The sequence below is a fragment of the Ictalurus punctatus genome, chromosome 20, assembly GCF_001660625.3.
Source record: "Ictalurus punctatus breed USDA103 chromosome 20, Coco_2.0, whole genome shotgun sequence".
In the NCBI taxonomy this organism is placed as follows: Eukaryota; Metazoa; Chordata; class Actinopteri; order Siluriformes; family Ictaluridae; genus Ictalurus; species Ictalurus punctatus.
In genome coordinates, this window is record NC_030435.2 from 17,138,793 (window position 1) to 17,159,232 (window position 20,440).

At 39.3% G+C, this 20,440-nt stretch overlaps 1 protein-coding gene across 4 annotated transcripts in view; it reads left to right on the plus strand.

Annotated features, from left to right (window-relative positions):
* The window catches only part of LOC108280702 (receptor-type tyrosine-protein phosphatase S), a 154,905-nt gene that overhangs the window by 98,290 nt on the left and 36,175 nt on the right, over positions 1–20,440 (plus strand). The window lies entirely within an intron of this gene.

The following is a 20,440-nucleotide window of genomic DNA, read 5'->3' on the forward strand; positions in this document are numbered from 1 at the left end:
GTATCTGTCTGTCAACTATCTAGCCATCCATTATCCATCATCCATCATTGTTTATTCAGCAGCTTCTCCATTCATATGTGTCACATTTTTTGCTATTTGAAGGTTATGTAGCCTTTGTTATGTAGTGTGTGAATTCTTCTGCCATTTATTTGAAATACAAAAAGCCACAAACAGACTGGATGGGATTTGTGTTTGTTTATATTTCATTTTCTCCTCATTCCCATTTTATTTATTTTCATCTCTACTTTTCTATAACCACTAGCTCTAACACAACATGACATGGTTTAACAAATGACTTGAAACATTTAATCTTTTTTTTTTCTGTTTTGATGGTATGAGATCACATTTCAAACATACACCAATATAAACCACTAAGATAATCTACTGAATGTAAGTATGTACAGCATCCGAAGAGGCAGTTAATGGTAAGTGAGAATCAGTCTGGCCTCTGATGGGAACTGAGACCTCGAGTGAAGAACTGCACTGGCCTGGTACGACAGTACCATCACTCATGGTAAGCCTCTCTTTTTTTTATTTCCACTAGTGATGGATGGAAAGTACTAGGCGTGTCCTCCAATAGCACATTGTGCACTTGGACGAACACAACTTAGTATCAAACCAGATTTTTAATCATTGTTCATACTCTAAAGTTACCTTTTGTGCAAGCACAGCACAACACTGGCACACCCATGTTCTGGGGTGACTAATGTAGACTGCATAAGGACTAATTAATGTGACTTGTTTGATTAATGTGAATACTTTGATTGGCCCTCAAAACCAGTAGACCAAAAACACCAAAATAGGCACAAACTCTAGCTGATTTACACAGTCAGCAGAAGAGTGGGCCTAAATTCGCAAGGTCATATCAATCTTCAAGGCCAAGTCACGATCAAATCAAAATGAAAACAATACTGGGACCAGAAACCATTAAAACCTTTTCAAGGCCAAGCCTTTTCTTCAACTAGTTGGCTTCATTTGTGTATTTTGCCAATGATTAGGCTATGTTTTGTAGAAAAAAAATACTAGAATGACTTAATAACAAACTTTGGGCATGCAAAAAGAAAGGACAAAACAAAGATAATTTTACAAACTCTTGGTCAAGACCAAGACCACATTTACTGAGGCTAGTGCAAAGACCAAGACAAGTCCAAGTAGGAATGCCAGTAAGTCAAGTCCAAGTCAATACAAAAACGTCTTGAGAACAGGCTCAAGAGGCTTTTAAGTTTTTCTTTATCTTCCAAACAGTAAATAGGAACTAATCGTAGGCAGGAACTGGAGTTATCAGTGGGGAAGTGGAAAAACGTTGGACCACCCATGCCAAAGGATTGATCTGAGGAATCATTTCAGCCAGTTATCTGGATTTGTCACTCTCAAATTCCCATACTTATTTTGCATAGAATTGAGAAAATTTCAATTCAAATGTCACTTGTTGCTGACATCGAGGCTCTGTGTCACACATCTGACATAGAAAATGAATGGCCGCCTGTCGCTTTGTTGGTTTAAAGTTAGATGCCATTTAGTCCTGAGGATGAAATATTTACACATTTGCTTCAGTAGATATCAATGGATTTCAAGATCAGGTTGTTTGGCAATATTCTGCCATGAATATCTCCAAAAATGTGTGCCAGCTATCAAAGTCATTAGGTCAGTTTGATAGGACTAGGACAGAGACACAGCTGTTCTAATTGGACTACGGTCCAATAACCTTGTATAAGAAGATGTTGTGTGTTTCATTTACAAGACAAACCTGGAGAAGAACATGTCAGATCATGAGACAGTAAGCATCCTTTTTCACCCTTGCATATTTTATAGTTTTACTTGCAGACACTACTATCTATCAGTAGTCTTTATTTCACATGGAGCTTCAGATGGGTGAATTGAATCTGCACTGCTCATGTTTTGTCTGAGAGTATCGGGCTAGAGGAAAAAAAACTGGTCATGATTCAAAACTTCCGCTGCGCCTCTGTGGAGGACTGCTTAAAAATAGACTCCATGGTACATAGTTTGATAATTTTCTTTCACTTGTTCATTTGCCACTCTTTAAAATGTTGCCCTTGGCTAGGAATGAATTATTCTGAATCTGTCTGAGATGAGTCAGTACATTTACAACGACTGCAAACATTACCATGAACTTCAGTAGTGCTAAATTTGAGACTATAGGATTTTAAAAAAGGAAACGCCATTTCTAGAGAATGGCAATCTTGCATTTCATTTAAGGAAGGCATAATTATTAAGTAGTCCACTGATACTATTCACAGGCAGAGTTCTGAAGATGGTGACCTTTAGTATGGTGGTTTAATTTTCACAGGCACATCCCAATATCCATATCATTACCCTATAAATCATGTAGTCTCACAGTCCCCTAACTGATTTTGCCTTTCGTAAAGCCATTTTAAGAGACGTTTGAATGTCGAGCTCAGGTCACAGCCAAAGGCCGACTTTTGTTGATGCTCTCTCATGGCGTCTGCCCACAGAGTGTTGACCTGTAACATATGGACAATGGGAGCCCAACTTAGCCTAATTAGCCTGTGTGTATGCTTTAGACATTGCACCGAGATAACCATTTTGAAAGCAATTACACATTGTCATTATTTAATACCATGTGCCATCTCTGATACCCTAAATTTAATTATTTTGCCACGGTTTAATTATTGCGTTACATGACTGGGCATGCTGTCCATGACACATCGCTCTGTACCAAGCTCAGGCAGTTCATAGGAAGAGAATTATCGGTTTTATTGATTATTATGACGGCTCGGCGTGGATTCCATTATTTCTAATAACTCCCTCGCTTATGGTCCTTCTACCATCAGCACAGCCTTCAGCTGTGGAGCTTTCACACAATTACCCTCAATCACAGAGACTAAAGATCCAAATTAACCCTACTGCCATTCACACTAATGCCATCTATTAGTGTCATTCTATGTGGTGTGGCATCACAGAGTTCACACATTGAAATGTTGAGATTTCAAGGAGGGGATGAGTATTTGGTACATGGCCATCATTGTTTAAAAAGGCAAGTTTAATGTATATTACACACCTGAGAGTTTGTATCCTAGTTGAGTTTCACATTCTATGTAAGTGTTGACACTAATGCGCCAGTGGGTTTATATTTCTGCGTCCACAAATGTGAACACATGAAGGTGTCATGCATGGGTGGTCACATAGGTCTGCCTTTATAATGTGTCCACTAGAAGCAGAAATTGAAAAAGTAAATGAAAGTCTTGCGTTGCACTGAAGAAAAATGGAGGGGCGGAGTGGATCAGTACTGCTTCAGAGTTTTAAATCACTGTGCTATTAGATATTAAAGTTGATCAGATAGGGGACTGTTTGGGATTGTTCAGATTTTCTTCCCAGAAAAAGATGAGTATTGTTATTGCGTATAAAAAAAAAAAAATACAGGGATAGACTGCTCATTATACAGTGCATCCGGAAAGTATTCACAGCGCTTCACTTTTTCCACATTTTGTTGTTACTGCCTTATTCCAAAATGGATAAAATTCATTATTTTCCTCAAAATTCTACAAACAATACCCCATAATGACAACATAAAAGAAGTTTGTTTGAAAGTTTATTAAAAATAAAACACAAAAAAAGCACATGTACATAAGTCTTCACAGCCTTTGTCATGACACTCAAAATTGAGCTCAGGTGCATCCTGATCATCCTTGAGATGTTTCTACAACTTGACTGGAGTCCACCTGTGGTAAATTCAGTTGATAGGACATGATTTGGAAAGGCACACACCTGTCTATATAAGATCCCACAGTTAACAATGCATGTCAGAGCACAAACCAAGCCATGAAGTCCAAGGAACTGTCTGTAGACCTCCGAGACAGGATTGTAACGAGGCACAGATCAGGGGAAGGGTACAGAAACATTTCTGCAGCATTGAAGGTCCGAATGAGCACAGCGGCCTCCATCATCCGTAAATGGAAGAAGTTTGGAACCACCAGGACTCTTCCTAGAGCTGGCCGCCCGGCCAAACTGAGCGATCCGGGGGGAAGGGCCTTGGTCAGGGAGGTGACCAAAAACCCGATGGTCACTCTGACAGAGCTCCAGCGTGTCTCTGTGGAGAGAGGAGAACCTTCCAGAAGAAGAAACCATCTCTGCAGCACTCCACCTATCAGGCCTGTATGGTAGAGTGGCCAGACGGAAGCCACTCCTCGGTAAAAGGCACATGACAGCCCGCCTGGAGGATTCTAAGACCATGAGAAACAAAATTCTCTGGTCTGATGAAAGAATGATAGAACTCTTTGGCCTGAATGGCAAGTGTCATGTCTGGAGGAAACCAGATACCACTCATCACCTGGCCAATACCATCCCTACAGTGAAGCATGCTGGTGGCAGCATCATGCTGTGGGGATGTTTTTCAGTGGCAGGAACTGGGAGACTAATCAGGATCGAGGGAAAGATGAATGCAGCAATGTACAGAGACATCCTTGATGAAAATCTGCTCCAGAGTGCTCTGGATCTCAGACTGGGGCGAAGGTTCATCTTCCAACAGGACAACGACCCTAAGCACACAGCCAAGATAACAAAGGAGTGGCAGAGCCCAGACTTGAACCCGATTGAACATCTCTGTAGAGCTCTGAAAATGGCTGTGCACCGACGCTCCCCATCCAACCTGATGGAGCTTGAGAGGTCCTGCAAAGAAGAATGGGAGAAACTGCCCAAAAATAGGTGTGCCAAGCTTGTAGCATCATACTCAAAAAGACTTGAGGCTGTAATTGGTGTCAAAGGAGCTTCAACAAAGTATTGAGCAACAGCTGTGAATACTTATGTGCATGTGCTTTTTTGTTTTTTATTTTTAATAAATTTGCAAAGATTTCAAACAAACTTCTTTCACGTTGTCATTATGGGGTATTGTTTGTAGAATTTTGAGGAAAATAATGAATTAAAGTCAATGGGGTTTTTGAATGGTTTTTTTGGTTTAATGGCTGGAAATAAGGTCTGTGGTTTACACAAACTCAAGATATTTTCATGTTTTATTCTACAACATAAAATAATGATAATGAGTCTTTATTGGTCACATATACATTACAGCATAGTAAAATTATTTTTCTTCACATATGCCAGCATGTTAGGAGGTTAGGGTCAGCACGCAGCTTCAAAATTCACAAAAGTTGTGAAAATACGTCATCCCTGCAGAACAGTATAGCACTCAATGCCAGGTGTACAATCATATTAAATTATTGAATTATTGTATATTGGCTCTGTATATGTTTCTCTGTAATCCTTGATGAAACCTAAGGAAGAGATGTCACAGCCTTCCCGGTTACGCAACTCTCCTCCTAATCAGCGTTTGCCCGAAGGCTGGTTGAACCACAGCACTCCAGATACACTATCAGACAGGTCACAGCTCCTCTACTGTGGATGTGTTCTGGTAAATCACGTTTACACGTACTACACAACTACAACAAATTAACATTTATAATAGCTGTCAGTACAGTCAGTCATTTTTGGATATTGCCTATGGTGCAGTTTTCCCAGAGGAAGGAAAAAGTCCATTTTTCGGTCTACCATTTTAGATTGTCTGCTCCCCCCCCCATTTTGCACTTTACTGTCATGCTCAGACTTGTTTGCCTGTCTGTCTATCTATCAATCTATCTATCTATCTGTGTGTCTGAGTTACAGCTAGCCCTATGACCAACAGTTCTGGAGCACAACAAGAAATGATATATATTCTTGCTCTTTTCGTTATCTGACTAAACACGAAAGCTAATTAGAGTTGATTTGTGGCATATGCTCAGGAGGATCTAATAATCCTTCAAAAAAAAAAAAACTGCACCATCTTTTTAATAACCCTTGATGGATTGTAAATGAAATGACATGTATTGGTCTCAGGCTGCAGCACTAGGCTTAGTTTCACTCACCATAAACTGTTACCATCTGGATGAGAAGCCCGATCTGTTTCAACCCTCAGGCCAGATGTCCATCCATCCATCCATCCATCCATCAGTCTCTTTTTGTGCTGCAACAGAATGAAGGGTGACAGGTGACAGCTATCCATTTCACACTCACTTTCCCTTTAATTAGGTTGTCCATTCCAGTTCAATATGCTTCTCTCATGATCAGCCAGTCGACTGTTTCAGCGTTGCCCAGGTTCCTCAGATAAACAGTGCTGGTGCTTTGTATTATTCATCACAGATCCATTAACAAATGTCATTAATATTATTTTGCTTGTTTCACTCAACTAATTTATCTATTAGGTTCTGACCCAAATTGAATTTGGTGCCCATAATTAGGTTTATTGAATTGTTTGTCATCTTGGGGACATGAAATCTTCTCCAGTATCTCATCTCCGCCATCTAAGATTACATTATTGCATTTCCTGACACATGTTTTTCTTATTCATTGAATTTCTCTTTCTTTGCATCACTTCACCCTCTCCATATTTGGTTTCGATTCTCTCTGCCTACTCAGGACCCTTGGCTGAATCTATGCATGACCCTGAACTTGGTAAGATGCCGAAGAACCAGAAGCCGTCCCGTTGAAACGACTCATCAATAAATCTTTAAATGAGCTCTTAGTATAGAAACTCAATCCTTTTTTCATATTCAAGCACAACCTTGAGCATGATGAATTCACAAAATGAAATAAAATAAGAATTTTCATTTTATTCACGGACAAGGCTAACTTTCACATACACATTCGAATAAATAATTTAATAAACCGCTAAATGAATTAGGCTCTAATAGGGTCAAGCTATTGTTTTAGCTAAAGGTGGAACAAATGATTTTTGAAGCATTAAACCTTACATACAGTCAGCTCCAGAATTATTGGCACCCTTGGTAAAGAATGGTGAAACGCTTATTAAAAATGCATTTGTGGTTAAGTAGCTTAACTTCACACTTCTAATGAAGTACATTTATTCTAGGGGGAAAAATTATATATACATACTATTAGCACCCCTGCAATTAGTTAATTAATACTGTGGAGCCTCCGTTTACCAACACAACACCACTGAGTCTTCTATAATGCTTGATAAGATTGAAGGTTATTTATTTACTGAAGGCTTTATTCTGTGGTTATTAAACCATTCTTTGTGTAGATTTAGATATATGTTTTGGATCATTGTCCTTGGACCTAAGGAAGCTCTAAGGAAGCTCTCTCTAGACCCTTCAAGGTCCTAGGTCCTATACTGAGGCCTCTTCAGCTCACTTTTGGATCATTAAAAACTTGTATACTGTGCTAAAATACACTCAAATTACACTTTGTGGCCAAAAGTTTATGGACACCTGACCATCACACCCATGTGTGCTTTTTGAAGATGCCATTCCAGATTAATTCCCCCTTTGCTTTTATAATAATCTCCGCTCTTCTGGGAAGGCTTTCCATTTTTGGATTTTGGAGCGTAGCTGTGGGGATTTGTCATTGAGCCACAAGAGCATTAGTGAGATTAGGCTCTGATGGTGGACAAAAACAGGCCTGGCATGCAGTCATCCTAAAGGTGTTCATTGGGGCTACTCGGGTTCTTTCACAGCGGCCTTGGCAAGCCATGTCTTTATGGAGCTCGCTTTGTTCGCAGGGGTAATGTCATGATGAAACGTGTTTAGGACTCTTAGTTCCAGTGAAGGGAAGTGAATTGTAATGCTACGGCATCCAAAGACATCCTACAAAGTGCTTCCAACTGTGGGGGAGACTCACATATAGGTGTGATGGTCAGGTATGTACAAACTTTTGGTCATAGAGTGTATCTCAATTTAACCAGTGAATCTGGATAGTCATTTAAAATTACAATACATAAAGAAAACCAATGTTATAGTTGGACTGATGTAAAAATCAATCCAAAAAGAGGACAAAAGTGCAAAAATAACAGCCCCATGGTCTCCATTTCTGGTCAAATGACTTTTTAATTTCAAGTGATAGAAATAACATCATTTTTTACTTTTCAATAAATGTGGAACAATACTAGGTTATTTTTTTCCAGCATAAAACATCAAACAATCAAAAGACATGGATAATAGGAGATCGACTGCTACATGCTACTGAGTAAAAAGAGAGTTAAGAGCCTTGAGTGCTCATCATATTGTGCCTGCGGTTGACATGCATACAGAGTACTGTACCCTGTGGAGATGATCCCATCTCCTCCAGCAATGGAGACTGAGCATCATGGGAGCCTGTGTGGCAAACTGCTAATTGCTAAGAGACGGAGATGATACAAGCCTGGTCCTGTGCAAGGATACTACATGTGCATGAGTGTGTAGGAGAAAGAGTGTGTGTGTTTTTGGGGGGGGTGCATTTTGTAAGAGGAAGCGTGTGGTACATAAATATGTGTGAAAGTGACGTAAGGCTGTTATTGCTTTTGACTACAGGGTTGTTGTTGCAGGGTTTTTTTTTGTTTTATGTCTTGTTTTTTTACCCTGAAACAAAGCTGCAGAAGATCCAATATATCACTTCCATTTCATCACATTAAAACCTAGCATTATATACATTACTCTGGAGGTTAGTGTACTATGTAATGCCACACAATACTGTGGTAATAAATACTTGAGTGGGAGTAACTGTAATGTTTCCCATTACATTTGCCTATAACTACGAAAGTTATTTAATAAAACATTATTTACGATTAAAAATATTTTTTTTCAGCAACAACATATTATGATATTGAAACCTTTTAAATTATTCTTTATAAAACAGAGCGTTCCTCTGTAAACAAACATCTGCCACCTCATTACATCAGTATCACGGCGGCAAATTTTGTTAGCATTTGTTATGTTAATAATAACAGTTTCTGGAAGAAAAAACAACAACTAAGAAACCGTCTATAATTCAACAGCCGTGTTTTCTTTTAAATATACATTAAACATACAAATATATGGACGAAGCTCTTCCTCTTTCAATAAAGGCGGATGCTATCACACTGGAAGGTGCATAAGCGTTTAGTATTACAGTGTGTTGTTGCATCTGTGTGTTGCTTGGCGACCATTCTGCTAAATGTTCCTGAAGAACTACATTGCATGGTGGAAGAATGATTATTTGTTAAATTATTGTATTTTTTGTTACTGTGTGTTTATTTTATGAAGCCTTGCCAGGTTTATGTAGTAACCATTTTAAAAATGCAATAAGTCCCAAGAGGCTGTGGTTCCGCGTCAGGTTTATTACGTTAGTTCACACACCATTTGCTTTTTTTTTTTTTTTTTTTTTTTAAATCTAAAATGGCATATTATTTTACATATTTGACTAAAATAGCAACACGTTCACTTCTAGCACACAGAGTTAACTGTTGTCTTTTATTACTAATGGTCAATACCTGATATAAATATTAATATCCCAGACTCAATTAGTTCTGTCCTCTGTGCTCTAAGTGCTCTAATTACTTTCGATCAATAAGAACAAACATTATTGACTTATATCGGTGAGGAATTTTGCTATCTGGTTTAGAATTTGTCAGAAAGATTAGCTGTAAATGAAAACATTTCAATGAATCTTTACACATTGTTCTGAAGGTTTACACGTGTAAAAACGTGCAAACTTGGTAACCTCCAACACCCCCCCCCCCCCAACCCACCCACCCACCCACACACACACACACACACACACACACACACACACACACACACACACACACACACACACACACACACACACACACACACACACACACACACACACACACACACACACACACACACAAAATTATTTACTAATAAGACCTACTGAGGTATGTGTCTTTCTAATCAGCAAAGTCTTCTCTGTTTTAGATGTTTGCCTTTTGGGATGTTTCTAAATAAAAAAATTGGCAAAATACAGGGTGGAGCCAGTACAAATAAAGTAACTAAGCACCTGCATTGTGATTTAACAAACCTGAAAGTCACTTTAGGAATGGTGATTGTGTGCACAAATTAATACAAACAAAAGGCAAGTATTACATTTGTGGAAGCGTGTTTCTGTTGGTTTTTGTATTTTGAATATCTTCAAAGCCGCTGTGTGTGTAAACACAAACTCCCATTTCCTGGAACATTCCACTAGATAATGAACAACAAGACTTATCACATGGTCGGTCACATGACGTCGCTCTCACGCCCCAGAATTCTAATCACACTCACCTCATCCAGTCACTGGTTCACTGCAAATACACACCACAGTTCAGTGTGAAGTATTGCTCTTAGTGAATATTATGCACTCTATTCTGGTTTCGAATCTGTTTGTTTAGTTTATTGACTTTGCCTTCTAGTCCTTTTGTTGATCGCTTGAACTTTTACCTGTTTATCACTTTAATTCTGTGCCATTTGCATCAATAACCCTGAAAAATATCAGCCCAAATGAAGATCCAATCTAGGAGGCGTTTAACTCTGTGTAATCACCTGACACGACAGTCACTGATAGGCTGCATGAATCTACACTCTGGGCTAGAAAGAAATTAGCCCTAGGCTCTCTTTTTCATTCCATTTTGTGTATTTTCTTTTAACCATTGATGGGACTGTGGCAGTTTTTCTAAAAATCCCAAGTTTTGTGATCATTTCTGCATCCATACTGTAGCTGCAGTGATTGTAATAACTTTGTGCTGAAAGAAAGCCAGATACATCACAGCAGCTGTTGTGTGCAGAGATGAAAACCCGTAATACAAGACTTCAGAGTAGTGCACTTTATCTAGGGCTTGATTTTCACCACAGTGCTGCTGAGAGGCTCTGTGTGTCTGCATGGTGTAGAAAATCACTTGCTATTTTGTGACTGCTGTGTGACTGAGCTCACGTGTGTGTGTGTGTGTGTGTGTGTGTGTCAGTGTGTGTGTGTGTCGGGGGGGTATCGGGTGTGCGGGGGCTGATGCAGCGCCCTCACAGGTGGAGGTATGGATGATCATCTCCACCGCCATCAGGGTGGCATGTCGATTTGGTGTTGCCAGGGCAACAGAAAGGGCAGATCTATGGTTACCAGATGCAGGAACACAGGGAGACTGACAAGCTGGTGTGCAGCAGAGTTGTGATGCTGGACGATGTCCAGGTGAAGTCATCTCACCATTCCTTTTATGAGTTTTTAGGTATAGCAGGCCTCACTCGTCAAGGCGGATATGAACGGATTTATTCGTAAATCGTTCACATTAGCACTTAGAGTTAGATAGTTAGAACTTTGGTATTCTTGAAAATCCCATAAATTCGGGAAAATGTTTGCATCCTTCTCGTGCTCATGAGAATGTGTAAATTTATGCTAAGAAGACTAACTAATATAAACCTTGACTTGAATGGATTACTGCACTTTAACATACAGTATGGAATATACGGTCAAGTTTAAATGGCTTATTGTTATTACGTTTACAGCATTTAGCAGATGCCCTTATCCTCTTAGTGACTTACAGAAGTGCTGTGGAGTCTCTGTTAAAAACACATCCTCATACTACTTCACTAGGTCCGGGAAAATTTCAAAAGAAAATTTTGTTAAAAAAAAAAAACCCTGACGTTTTATATTATTGGCTTTGGCATGAAAATTAAGAAAGCAAGCCAACACAAACTCATAAATTCCATCCATCCATTCATTTTTTTATAGCACTTATCCTTCAACCTTCAACATCCTCTAGTCGGAGGGTGTTTCAGTAAAAAGTGTGCAGTTCTGTGGGCGGCTGTGGCTCAGGTGGTAGAGCGGGTTGTCCACTAATCGTAGTGTTGGTGGTTCGATTCCCGGCCCACGTGACTCCACATGCCGAAGTGTCCTTGGGCAAGACACTGAACCCCAAGTTGCTCCCGATGGCAAGCTAGCGCCTTGCATGGCAGCTCTGATACCGTTGGTGTGTGTGTGAATGGGTGAATGAGACACAGTGTAACGTGCTAAATAAGTGTAGACCATTTACTGGAGTTACTGTTAAATGTATTAAGCATTTGTTGTGATTTTGTTCCAGTGGTAATACATAATTTCAATAAACAATTCAACTGATAATATTGTAAGGACTTTATCAGCTCTGTATACTGTCTGTATATGAAAGTACTTGCGTTGGTTTTGTGCTGTACTTCACTAGGTTGAGATATAACACAGTCCAAATGGTTCTCTTCACAGCTCTGACAGTTTTGTAAGTGATTTGGACTTTGATGCAGTGTTGAGTGGCACCACAGGTCATTAAACGTAACATTTGTTCTTTCAAAAACGATTTCTTTCTATGGCACTAATGGAAACACTTTTATTTTGCTTTCTGGTCATACTGTATGTTGTGAACGGACAGTTTGTGAAAGTTAACTGTGCTGGCTATTTACAAAACGAAAAAAAGAAAAAAACAACCTAAACACGGAAATAACACTTTTATTTTCCAGTGTGCAGCACTGGAGTGTTAGCAGCGATGTGTTTAGTTATTTTTCTGGAGTGAAAGTTAAGTTCTTTTATAGACTGAACATGCAGTATATGCCATTCTAGGCAATTGGATGAAAATTAAGACATTTTAATCAAAATATTGAATCAAAAATATGTGAAAATGTTTGATTACTGTTGAAATCGGAGAGTATCAAGGTGAAAGAATAGGGTTCAATTAATCACTCATTTCAAATAACTAAACATGAACCAAATAACATATAACAAATAATGATTTTAGTGTTTTTCAAATGGGCCTCATTTATCAATCTTTGTATAATGTTTTCATAGGCCAAATAAGTTAAGTTTCAGTAATGCTGATTTTCTTTGTACTTACATGCATACACTCACTGGCCACTTTAATTGGAACACCTGTACCCCTGCACATTCACGTAGTAATCCACTTAGCCATGATGCAGCAGCACAATGCATAAAATCATGCAGGTACAAGTCAAGAGCTTAAGTTAATGTCCACATCAAACATCAGGATGTTGTGAATGTCCTGCCACAGTTGAGTCCTTGAGCCAAATTCTTAACCCTCAGTTGTATTGTCAGTTGTATCCTCTGTTGTTTTTTGAATATCTTGAATGCTGCTGTGTGTGTAAACACAAACTCTAAACTCTAGCGAATATTATGCACTCTATTCTGGTTTCGACTCTGTTTGTTTAGTTTATTGACTTTGCCTTCTAGTCATTTTTTTTTTTTTATCACCTGAAGCTTTACCTGTTTATCACTTTAATTATGTGCCATTTGCATCAATAACCCTGAAAAATATCAGCCCAAATGAAGATCCAATCCAGGAGGCGTTTAACTCTGTGTAAACACCTGACATGACAGTCACTGATAGGCTGCATGAATCTACACTCCCATTGACCTAACTGTAAGTTTTGTGATGACAATTGGGTTCTTCAGCCAAACTCTTAACCCGCAACTGGTCAGTTGTAGAGTCGCTTTGGATAAACGCATCAGATAATGAGCAAATGCCTGTTAGCTTAGTTTATAGAAAATATTTCAAAATCATTTTGTTTTTCCGAGATGTGCTTGCTATGCCTTGTTCATTAAGGCTTTAGATGACCATAATGAATGCACTAATGACAAAAGCCACAGATGCTCCCAATCCCCAAATCCACTCTTTCATAAATCAGATTCCAGTGAAGTACACATTTTAAGTAAGAGTAAGAATGAACCGCTCTTTCTTTCTGTCACTTTCTCTCTCTGCTTGTTAGCCTTCAACTGTTCTTGCTCTTCCAGCAGGCTGTCCATTCTCCATTTTCAGAAAATTGCTTGCTCGCTCGCTCTCTCACTCCTCCACTCCTACGCTCCCCCTGTTCCTGACTCATACATTTCACATTCCCTTTCTCTCTCTCTCTCGCTCTCTCTCTCTCTCTCTCCATCGCACACTCTGTTTTTTTTTCTCTCTTCCTGTGTATTTTTTTCCCTCTCTTCCTGCTGGCACTGTGTTAGTGAAAAAAGGATGATGCGGCAGAATATGTGAGTATGGCAGGCACATGGGGGGGTGGGGGGGCTAAGTGGAACTGCAATTCAGGACTCCAGAATTATTGGCGCCCTTGGTAAAGATGGGTGAGAAAGGTTGTGAAAAAAATGTCTCTGGTTAATTCTGTGGTTAAGCTCACTCTGACAATAGGAGTAAAATCTAACCTTTAATTAAAGTAGGTTTATTGTAAGAAAATGAAAAACCTTCATTAAAAATATATCTTTATCAAAACCACATGTAACACAATTATTCGCACCCTGCACATAGTCATTTGTGCAGCCTTCGTCTCCTATAATGCTTGATGAGACTGGAGAATACAGACATCAGTGAAAAATCTCTACATCCTCCAGGGGCCTAGGTCCAGGGCATTTGGAGGAAAAACCTCCCTAATCCACCATACAAAACATTGGGGAGTGTTGCCAGATAATTCTATTTTTGTCTCGTCTGACCATAGAACCCAGTTCCAGTAAAGGTTTCATGTAGCAAACTCTAGGTGCTTACATTTGTGCTAAGGGGAAAGAAAATGCTTTCTCATGGTATGCCTTATAAGTAATGAAGTAATTTGTTGATATGGAAATGGTCTGTCATTGTACTTTTAGAGACTTGGTGACCTTAAAATGCGACCATTTTGTACAGATATTGAATTGTGGTGCTTTTTTTTGTCTCTATAAATATCCTCCTTACTGTGTGTGGGGGTTAAAATACACTTGCATCCTCTTCTTGGAAGGTTCATTACAGCTCTGGTTTCAAGCTTCTTAATTATTGCAGTAACAGTAGATATCTGCATTTGCAGGTGGGCAGCTATTTTTTTTTTTTTTTACATCACGCTTTAGTCTCATTTCATTTGTGTATTCCCGAATCTTCCTCATGTTGATGAATACCTAAGGGAATTTGGCAACATCACATTTATACCCCAGTGAAACAGGACGCCACGAGTGACTGCTTAACACTCAGGTGAACTTAAAAAATGTCATCTTCAGTAGGCACTTCATTCTGGTCTACGGCTAATCCCAGTAACGCTTGGAATGAGCTTAGTTAACAATTTTTTATATATTTATTTTTTTATTAAACTTTAGTTTTGTGTCATATTTTTATTGTGAGATTGAGCTAATTAAACATGAAAACATTTATTTATAACAGTTACCAACATGCCAGTACTTCTGCATCTGAATGTACAGTGGATATAAAAAGTCTACACACTCCTGTTAAAATGGCAAGTTTTTGTGATGGGAAAAATTCGAAACTAAAATAAATCATGTCCAAACTTTTTCCACCTTCAATATGAAATTACAACTTATAGAAATGAAATGAAAAACAATCAGAAACATTTTAGGTAAAAAGCCATTCCTTTGTTGATTTGAAAGTATGCTTTGGGTCATTGCCATTTATTTTACACTAAAATTGACTGGTATTTGTAGCTATTCATGATTCCCTCCACCTTGATAAAAGCCCCAGTTCTGGCTGAAGAAAAGCAGCCCTAAAGCATGATGCTGTCACCACCATGCTTCAGCCTGCGCATGGTATTCTTTTGGTGATGTGCTTTTTTTCACCAATCAATCCTTTTGGAGTTATGGAATTATTATACCTTTTGGAATTGGTCACATCAGACCATAGCACATTTTGCCACATGGTTTGATGTGATTTATTTTAGTTTAGATTGGATGTTGTTTTGTGAGAAAGGGCTTTTGTCTTACCACCCTACCCCATCGCCTGGATATGTGAAGAATATGAGAGACTGTTGTCACATGTGCAGAGTAATCAGTACTTGTCAGATATTCCTGCAGCTCCTTTAATGTTGCCTCCTTGGTAAGATTATGTCTTCTCTTTTGGTAAATTTTGGAGGGACATCCTGTTCTTTATAATGTCACTGTGGTGCCCCATTTTCTCCATTTGTTGATGCCTTCACGGTGTTCCATGGTACATTTAATGTTTTGGAAATTCTTTTATTCACCCGTTCGATATCTTTCGACATTGAGATCGGCTTCAGCAGTCAGATGAAATCAAGAAGATGTGAAGAAAATCCTCTTTATTTGGGGTTAATAGAGGAATAATTTAATTGATTACAGCTGTATGATAATAACTTTTGAATATGCGCTTGAATGTGATTGGTTCATTCTGAACACTGCCACACCCACAATTATAAAAGGGTGTACACACTTATGCAACCAGTTTATTGTAAGTTTTTTATTTTTCCTATTTTTCCCTATAATGTTTCTGATTGTTTTTCACTTTATTTTTATACATTGTAATTTCGTATTGAAGATGAAAAATTTCTGTCATGATTTTTCTTAGTTTCAATTTTTTTCCATCACAAAAACTTGCCATTTTAACAGGGGTGTGTAGACTTTTTATATCCACTGCATGTGTGTGTGTGTGTATATATATATATATATATATATATATATATATATATATATATATATATATATATATATATATATATATATGTGGGTGTGTGTGTGTGTGTGTGTGTGTGTGTGTGTGTGTGTGTGTGTGTGTGTGTTTGTGTGTGTATTACATAAACTTGGTTATGAAATCTTCTCACAAAGGCTTCACTGCCCTACACTTGATTGTGAATGTGCTGTCTCAATGCTGAGACAGATCAACCTGAGGTGGCACTCTTCAGACCATCGCTGTGAAGTTCATTAGAGCAAGTTCTCCCTCTGCACAAGTGCTTGTACTGTACACTGCACTCCACTGCTCCAATCGAATATTGAATGCCAGCTGACACACAGGAACTATCAGCTCAGTTGAAAGAAGATCAGAAAAAAACGTTGTTTTTTTTTTTTTTTTTAAATGACTTGATTGTGAAAAACATTAATATAGGTTTTCCACTGTGTTAATGAAATGCTTGTGGACTATTAAAGCTGCAGTTTGTTTTTGCTTTTTATTTTCCATAACCATAATCATTCTACGATTTTGAATATATCTTATTATAACTATGATTCACAATATGCAGTACAATGGATCAGGCTAGTTTCTTTTTTCAGACCCTTATTTACAGTTTCCAGCCTTGAAATCGTCTGGGTTAGTTTTTTACGTGGCTGCCATCTCGGCCAGCCATGCCCCTGTTGATGGAGCCTCTGTGGGGAAACATCCTCTAACTTCGAGGCTCATGCGTGGTGTCAGGCGGCTGAGGCCGGTCTGCAGGCCGCGCATACCTTCCTGGGACCTTTCTGTGGTCCTGGAAGGTCTGTCAGGGGCCCCACTTGAGCCCTTAGAGTCAGTCTCTGAGAAGCTTCTGACTCTAAAGGTAGCTCTTCTGCTGGCCCTGACATCTCTCAAGCGAGTGGGAGATCTACAAGCTCTCTCTGTTGCCCCTTCCTGCCTTGACTTTGCCCCTGGATTAGCCAAGGCCTTCCTGTATCCTAGACCGGATTATATTCCTAAAGTGCCTACATCGGCTGCCCACCTTGTGGTGTTGCAGGCTTTCTGTCCTCCTCCATTCCCCACACCGGAACAAGAGGGAATGCACCTGCTGTGTCCAGTAAGGGCTCTCTGTACTTACGTCCACTGCTCCGGCCAGTGGCATAAGTTGGAGCAGCTGCTGGTCTGCTTTGGCTTCGACAGTAGAGGTGATGCTGTGTCGAAGCAGCGCATCTCTAATTGGATAGTGGAAGCAATCTCTATTGCTTATGAGGCGCGCGGTCTCGCTATGCCTCTGGGCATAAGGGCTCATTCCACTAGGCGGTTGCCTCCGTGAAGGCTTTGTCCAAAGGGGTATCCTTACAGGATGCGTTTGCTGCTGCACGGTGGTCTACATTACACACATTCATTCATTATTACGGCCTGGATATTCATTCCACCCCGGGCTCGAGTGTCTTGCAATGACCCTCGGGCTTGGGTCTTTTTGAGCAGGCCGTACCCTCGATATGACGGAGTGGGTATTCACGTTCCCATAGTGTTATGCTAAACACAATGTCGAAGTTCCCTTTGAAAGGGAACGTCTGGGTTACGCATGTAACCCTGTTCCCTGAGAAGGGAATGAGACTTTGCGTAGCTTAGTCATACCAGGGCAGGCCTGTGAATTGCGTCTTCACTTCAGATAATAGAGGCTGATGGCGCGGTTCACAGGTGCCATATTTCTATTACGCCACACGCTTAATTGCCACGTCACCTGATCATGGCAGGCCTATAAATAGGCATGATTTTACACAAGCTTCAGATGCCGGTCGCGCTCGAGAGGCGCTCCCCATAGTGTTATGCTAAATGTAACGTCAAAGTTCCCTTTAAAAGGAAACAGAACAATGCTTCAGTGTCTTTTTCTCTAAAAGGCAATTTATGAAGCTTATGTAGTTACAGCAGAGTAGATGGGATCAGCTGGGGGATAAGCAAAGACTTGACAATCATATCATTACAATTGGCAGCAGAGAGTCCTAGACCGTCCCTTTAAAATAATTCCCAAACTTCACTTGTACCCAACACATACAGTACATTGGAGGTGAATTGCTGCTATAGACCAGGGGAGACAATCCTTTAAATGTCGTAATCTAAAATGCAGCAATGAACCAAATATGAGGCACATCATTCATTTTTATTTTGTGTTTATTTATTTATTTATTTTTGAGGTTTGCCAGACAAGTTCACAAGAGCATCTGGTCGAGACAAGAGGTATCCTGTGGGACTCAACACAAAGTCGTATGAGCTAGAGGTTTTTACTTTTATGCGGGCATGAGTGAGCAGTCAAATATGAAGATCACGGGACAGCCAAAGACCACATTCATTAACATGAAAGTACATTTGGTGCATGCATGGTGCTGCATGAAGCAGTCATTGCATCCTTAGTGAATGCCTGGTCAAGGTCATGGTGGTTTAAATTAGGCTACTAGTTTGTTTATACTAGTTTGTTAATACTCATTTTTGGACGTCTAATAGCTAAGGATCCCGGGTTCGATCCTGGGCATGGAACCAACCCACTGGGGGCTGCACAAGCCAGTGTACTCTCATTGAAGGTCCCAAGCCTGGTTAAAATGGGAGGGTTGCATCAGGAAGGGCATCCAGCATAAAATCCTGTGTCAAATCAAATATTCGGTGCAATGTTCCAATATTCAGCTGTGGTAAGCCCTAATGGGAGCAGCTGAATGACAACAAAATCAAGTAATTCATACAAAAATATACAGGCAGGTACAAACAATAAATAATAATTGTGCAAGCCTGATATATATATATATATATATATATTTTTTTTTTAAAAAAACGTCCTTCATACAAATCTAGTTGAGATGCTGTACATCAGTAGCTGAGGTTGAGGAACTGTCAAAGACAGAATTCACAGACCATGCTGACTGCTGGCATTTCTACCTCTGGGTTTTTCCCCCCAGAATGTTCCAGTGTTTCTGAGAGTGTAGTGATAGAGTATATATCCATTTTTAAAAAATAAAATAAATAAATAAAAGGTTAGGCTATGCCAATTTCAGGTTTAGATTGAAATATGGATACGGATATACAAAGATAGCATCACTGCATTACACAACATAAATAAATCAGTCATATATCTGTCGAGTAAAACTTTTTAACAAAATTGCACAAAGCTGTGATTTAGGACAATACCGATGTCTGACTATGGAGCATAATCTAGGCACCAGTTACAAGCCAGTGATATTACATTGCTAAAATAGTGTGACAGGATGCTCTGCTCAGCGAACTCTAATACAGACATGTACGTGTTATGTATGTGTTATTGGAAGTAGTCTTAGGAAGCCTGGAGCCTGTCACCACCTACGTAGTAATATAGCAGAGACTCCTGGAACATATACAGTATGTATCACCCACAGTCCTGTACAACTGAATGTGTGAGTGTGAGAGCGTTATGTCACTGAGAATGTGTGTGTGTTTCACATGTTGTATGTGTTTCCCACATTTCGTATGTGTGTCAGACAAGCTTTCTAAAAGTTACTTGCTGTTTCTCCAGTTCAGAAAGCAGTAGAACAAAATATGAAATAGAGTACACAACCTGAACAGCTGCTGAAATCTCATCCAGAGGCACTAGAGCAAGCACACACAGGAAATTGCCTTTTGATTATTTTGTAAGGACTCCTATACTGTCAGTATTAGTTCCTCTGTTGCACACGTTTATAATCCTCTTCAAGTTTTGCATGGATGGAGGTTCCTCTACTCTTTTCCTTTTTTTTTTTTTTTTTTAAATCTCATACTTGGATTGCAAGCGCCACAGGTGGACCATAGACATTTCTAGACATATAATGTTCAAATAATTTTTTTTTAAATCTGTAATTTACAGTATTGCTATGCAATGGTTCTGGCTCTTTACGTCATGTCTGGCTTCTGTTAGCCCCTAAATTAGCTCCGTCCCTAACCAATAGCTCTGCTATTTGTTCCTAAAGCTGTTGTACATAGAATTATTTATCTATTTATTTATTTATTTATTTATTTATTTTTAATTATTATTATTTTGTTACAACTGAAAACAAAGGCTCTAGAATTGGCCTTAGGTATGAAAGAGCGTGTGATGTGCATGGTACCCTGTGATGGATTGACATCCCATTCAGGGTTTATTTATGGCTCGTGCGCAGGCTCTGGATCCAGTGCAACCCTGAGGACAAAGGTCTTACTGTAAAATGAAGGAATGAAAACTAAAGCATTGTGAAGTCAGGGGAGAAAAATATATTTTAAAACTTGGACTCCAGCTTTAGAAATAACAGTAATTTCCAG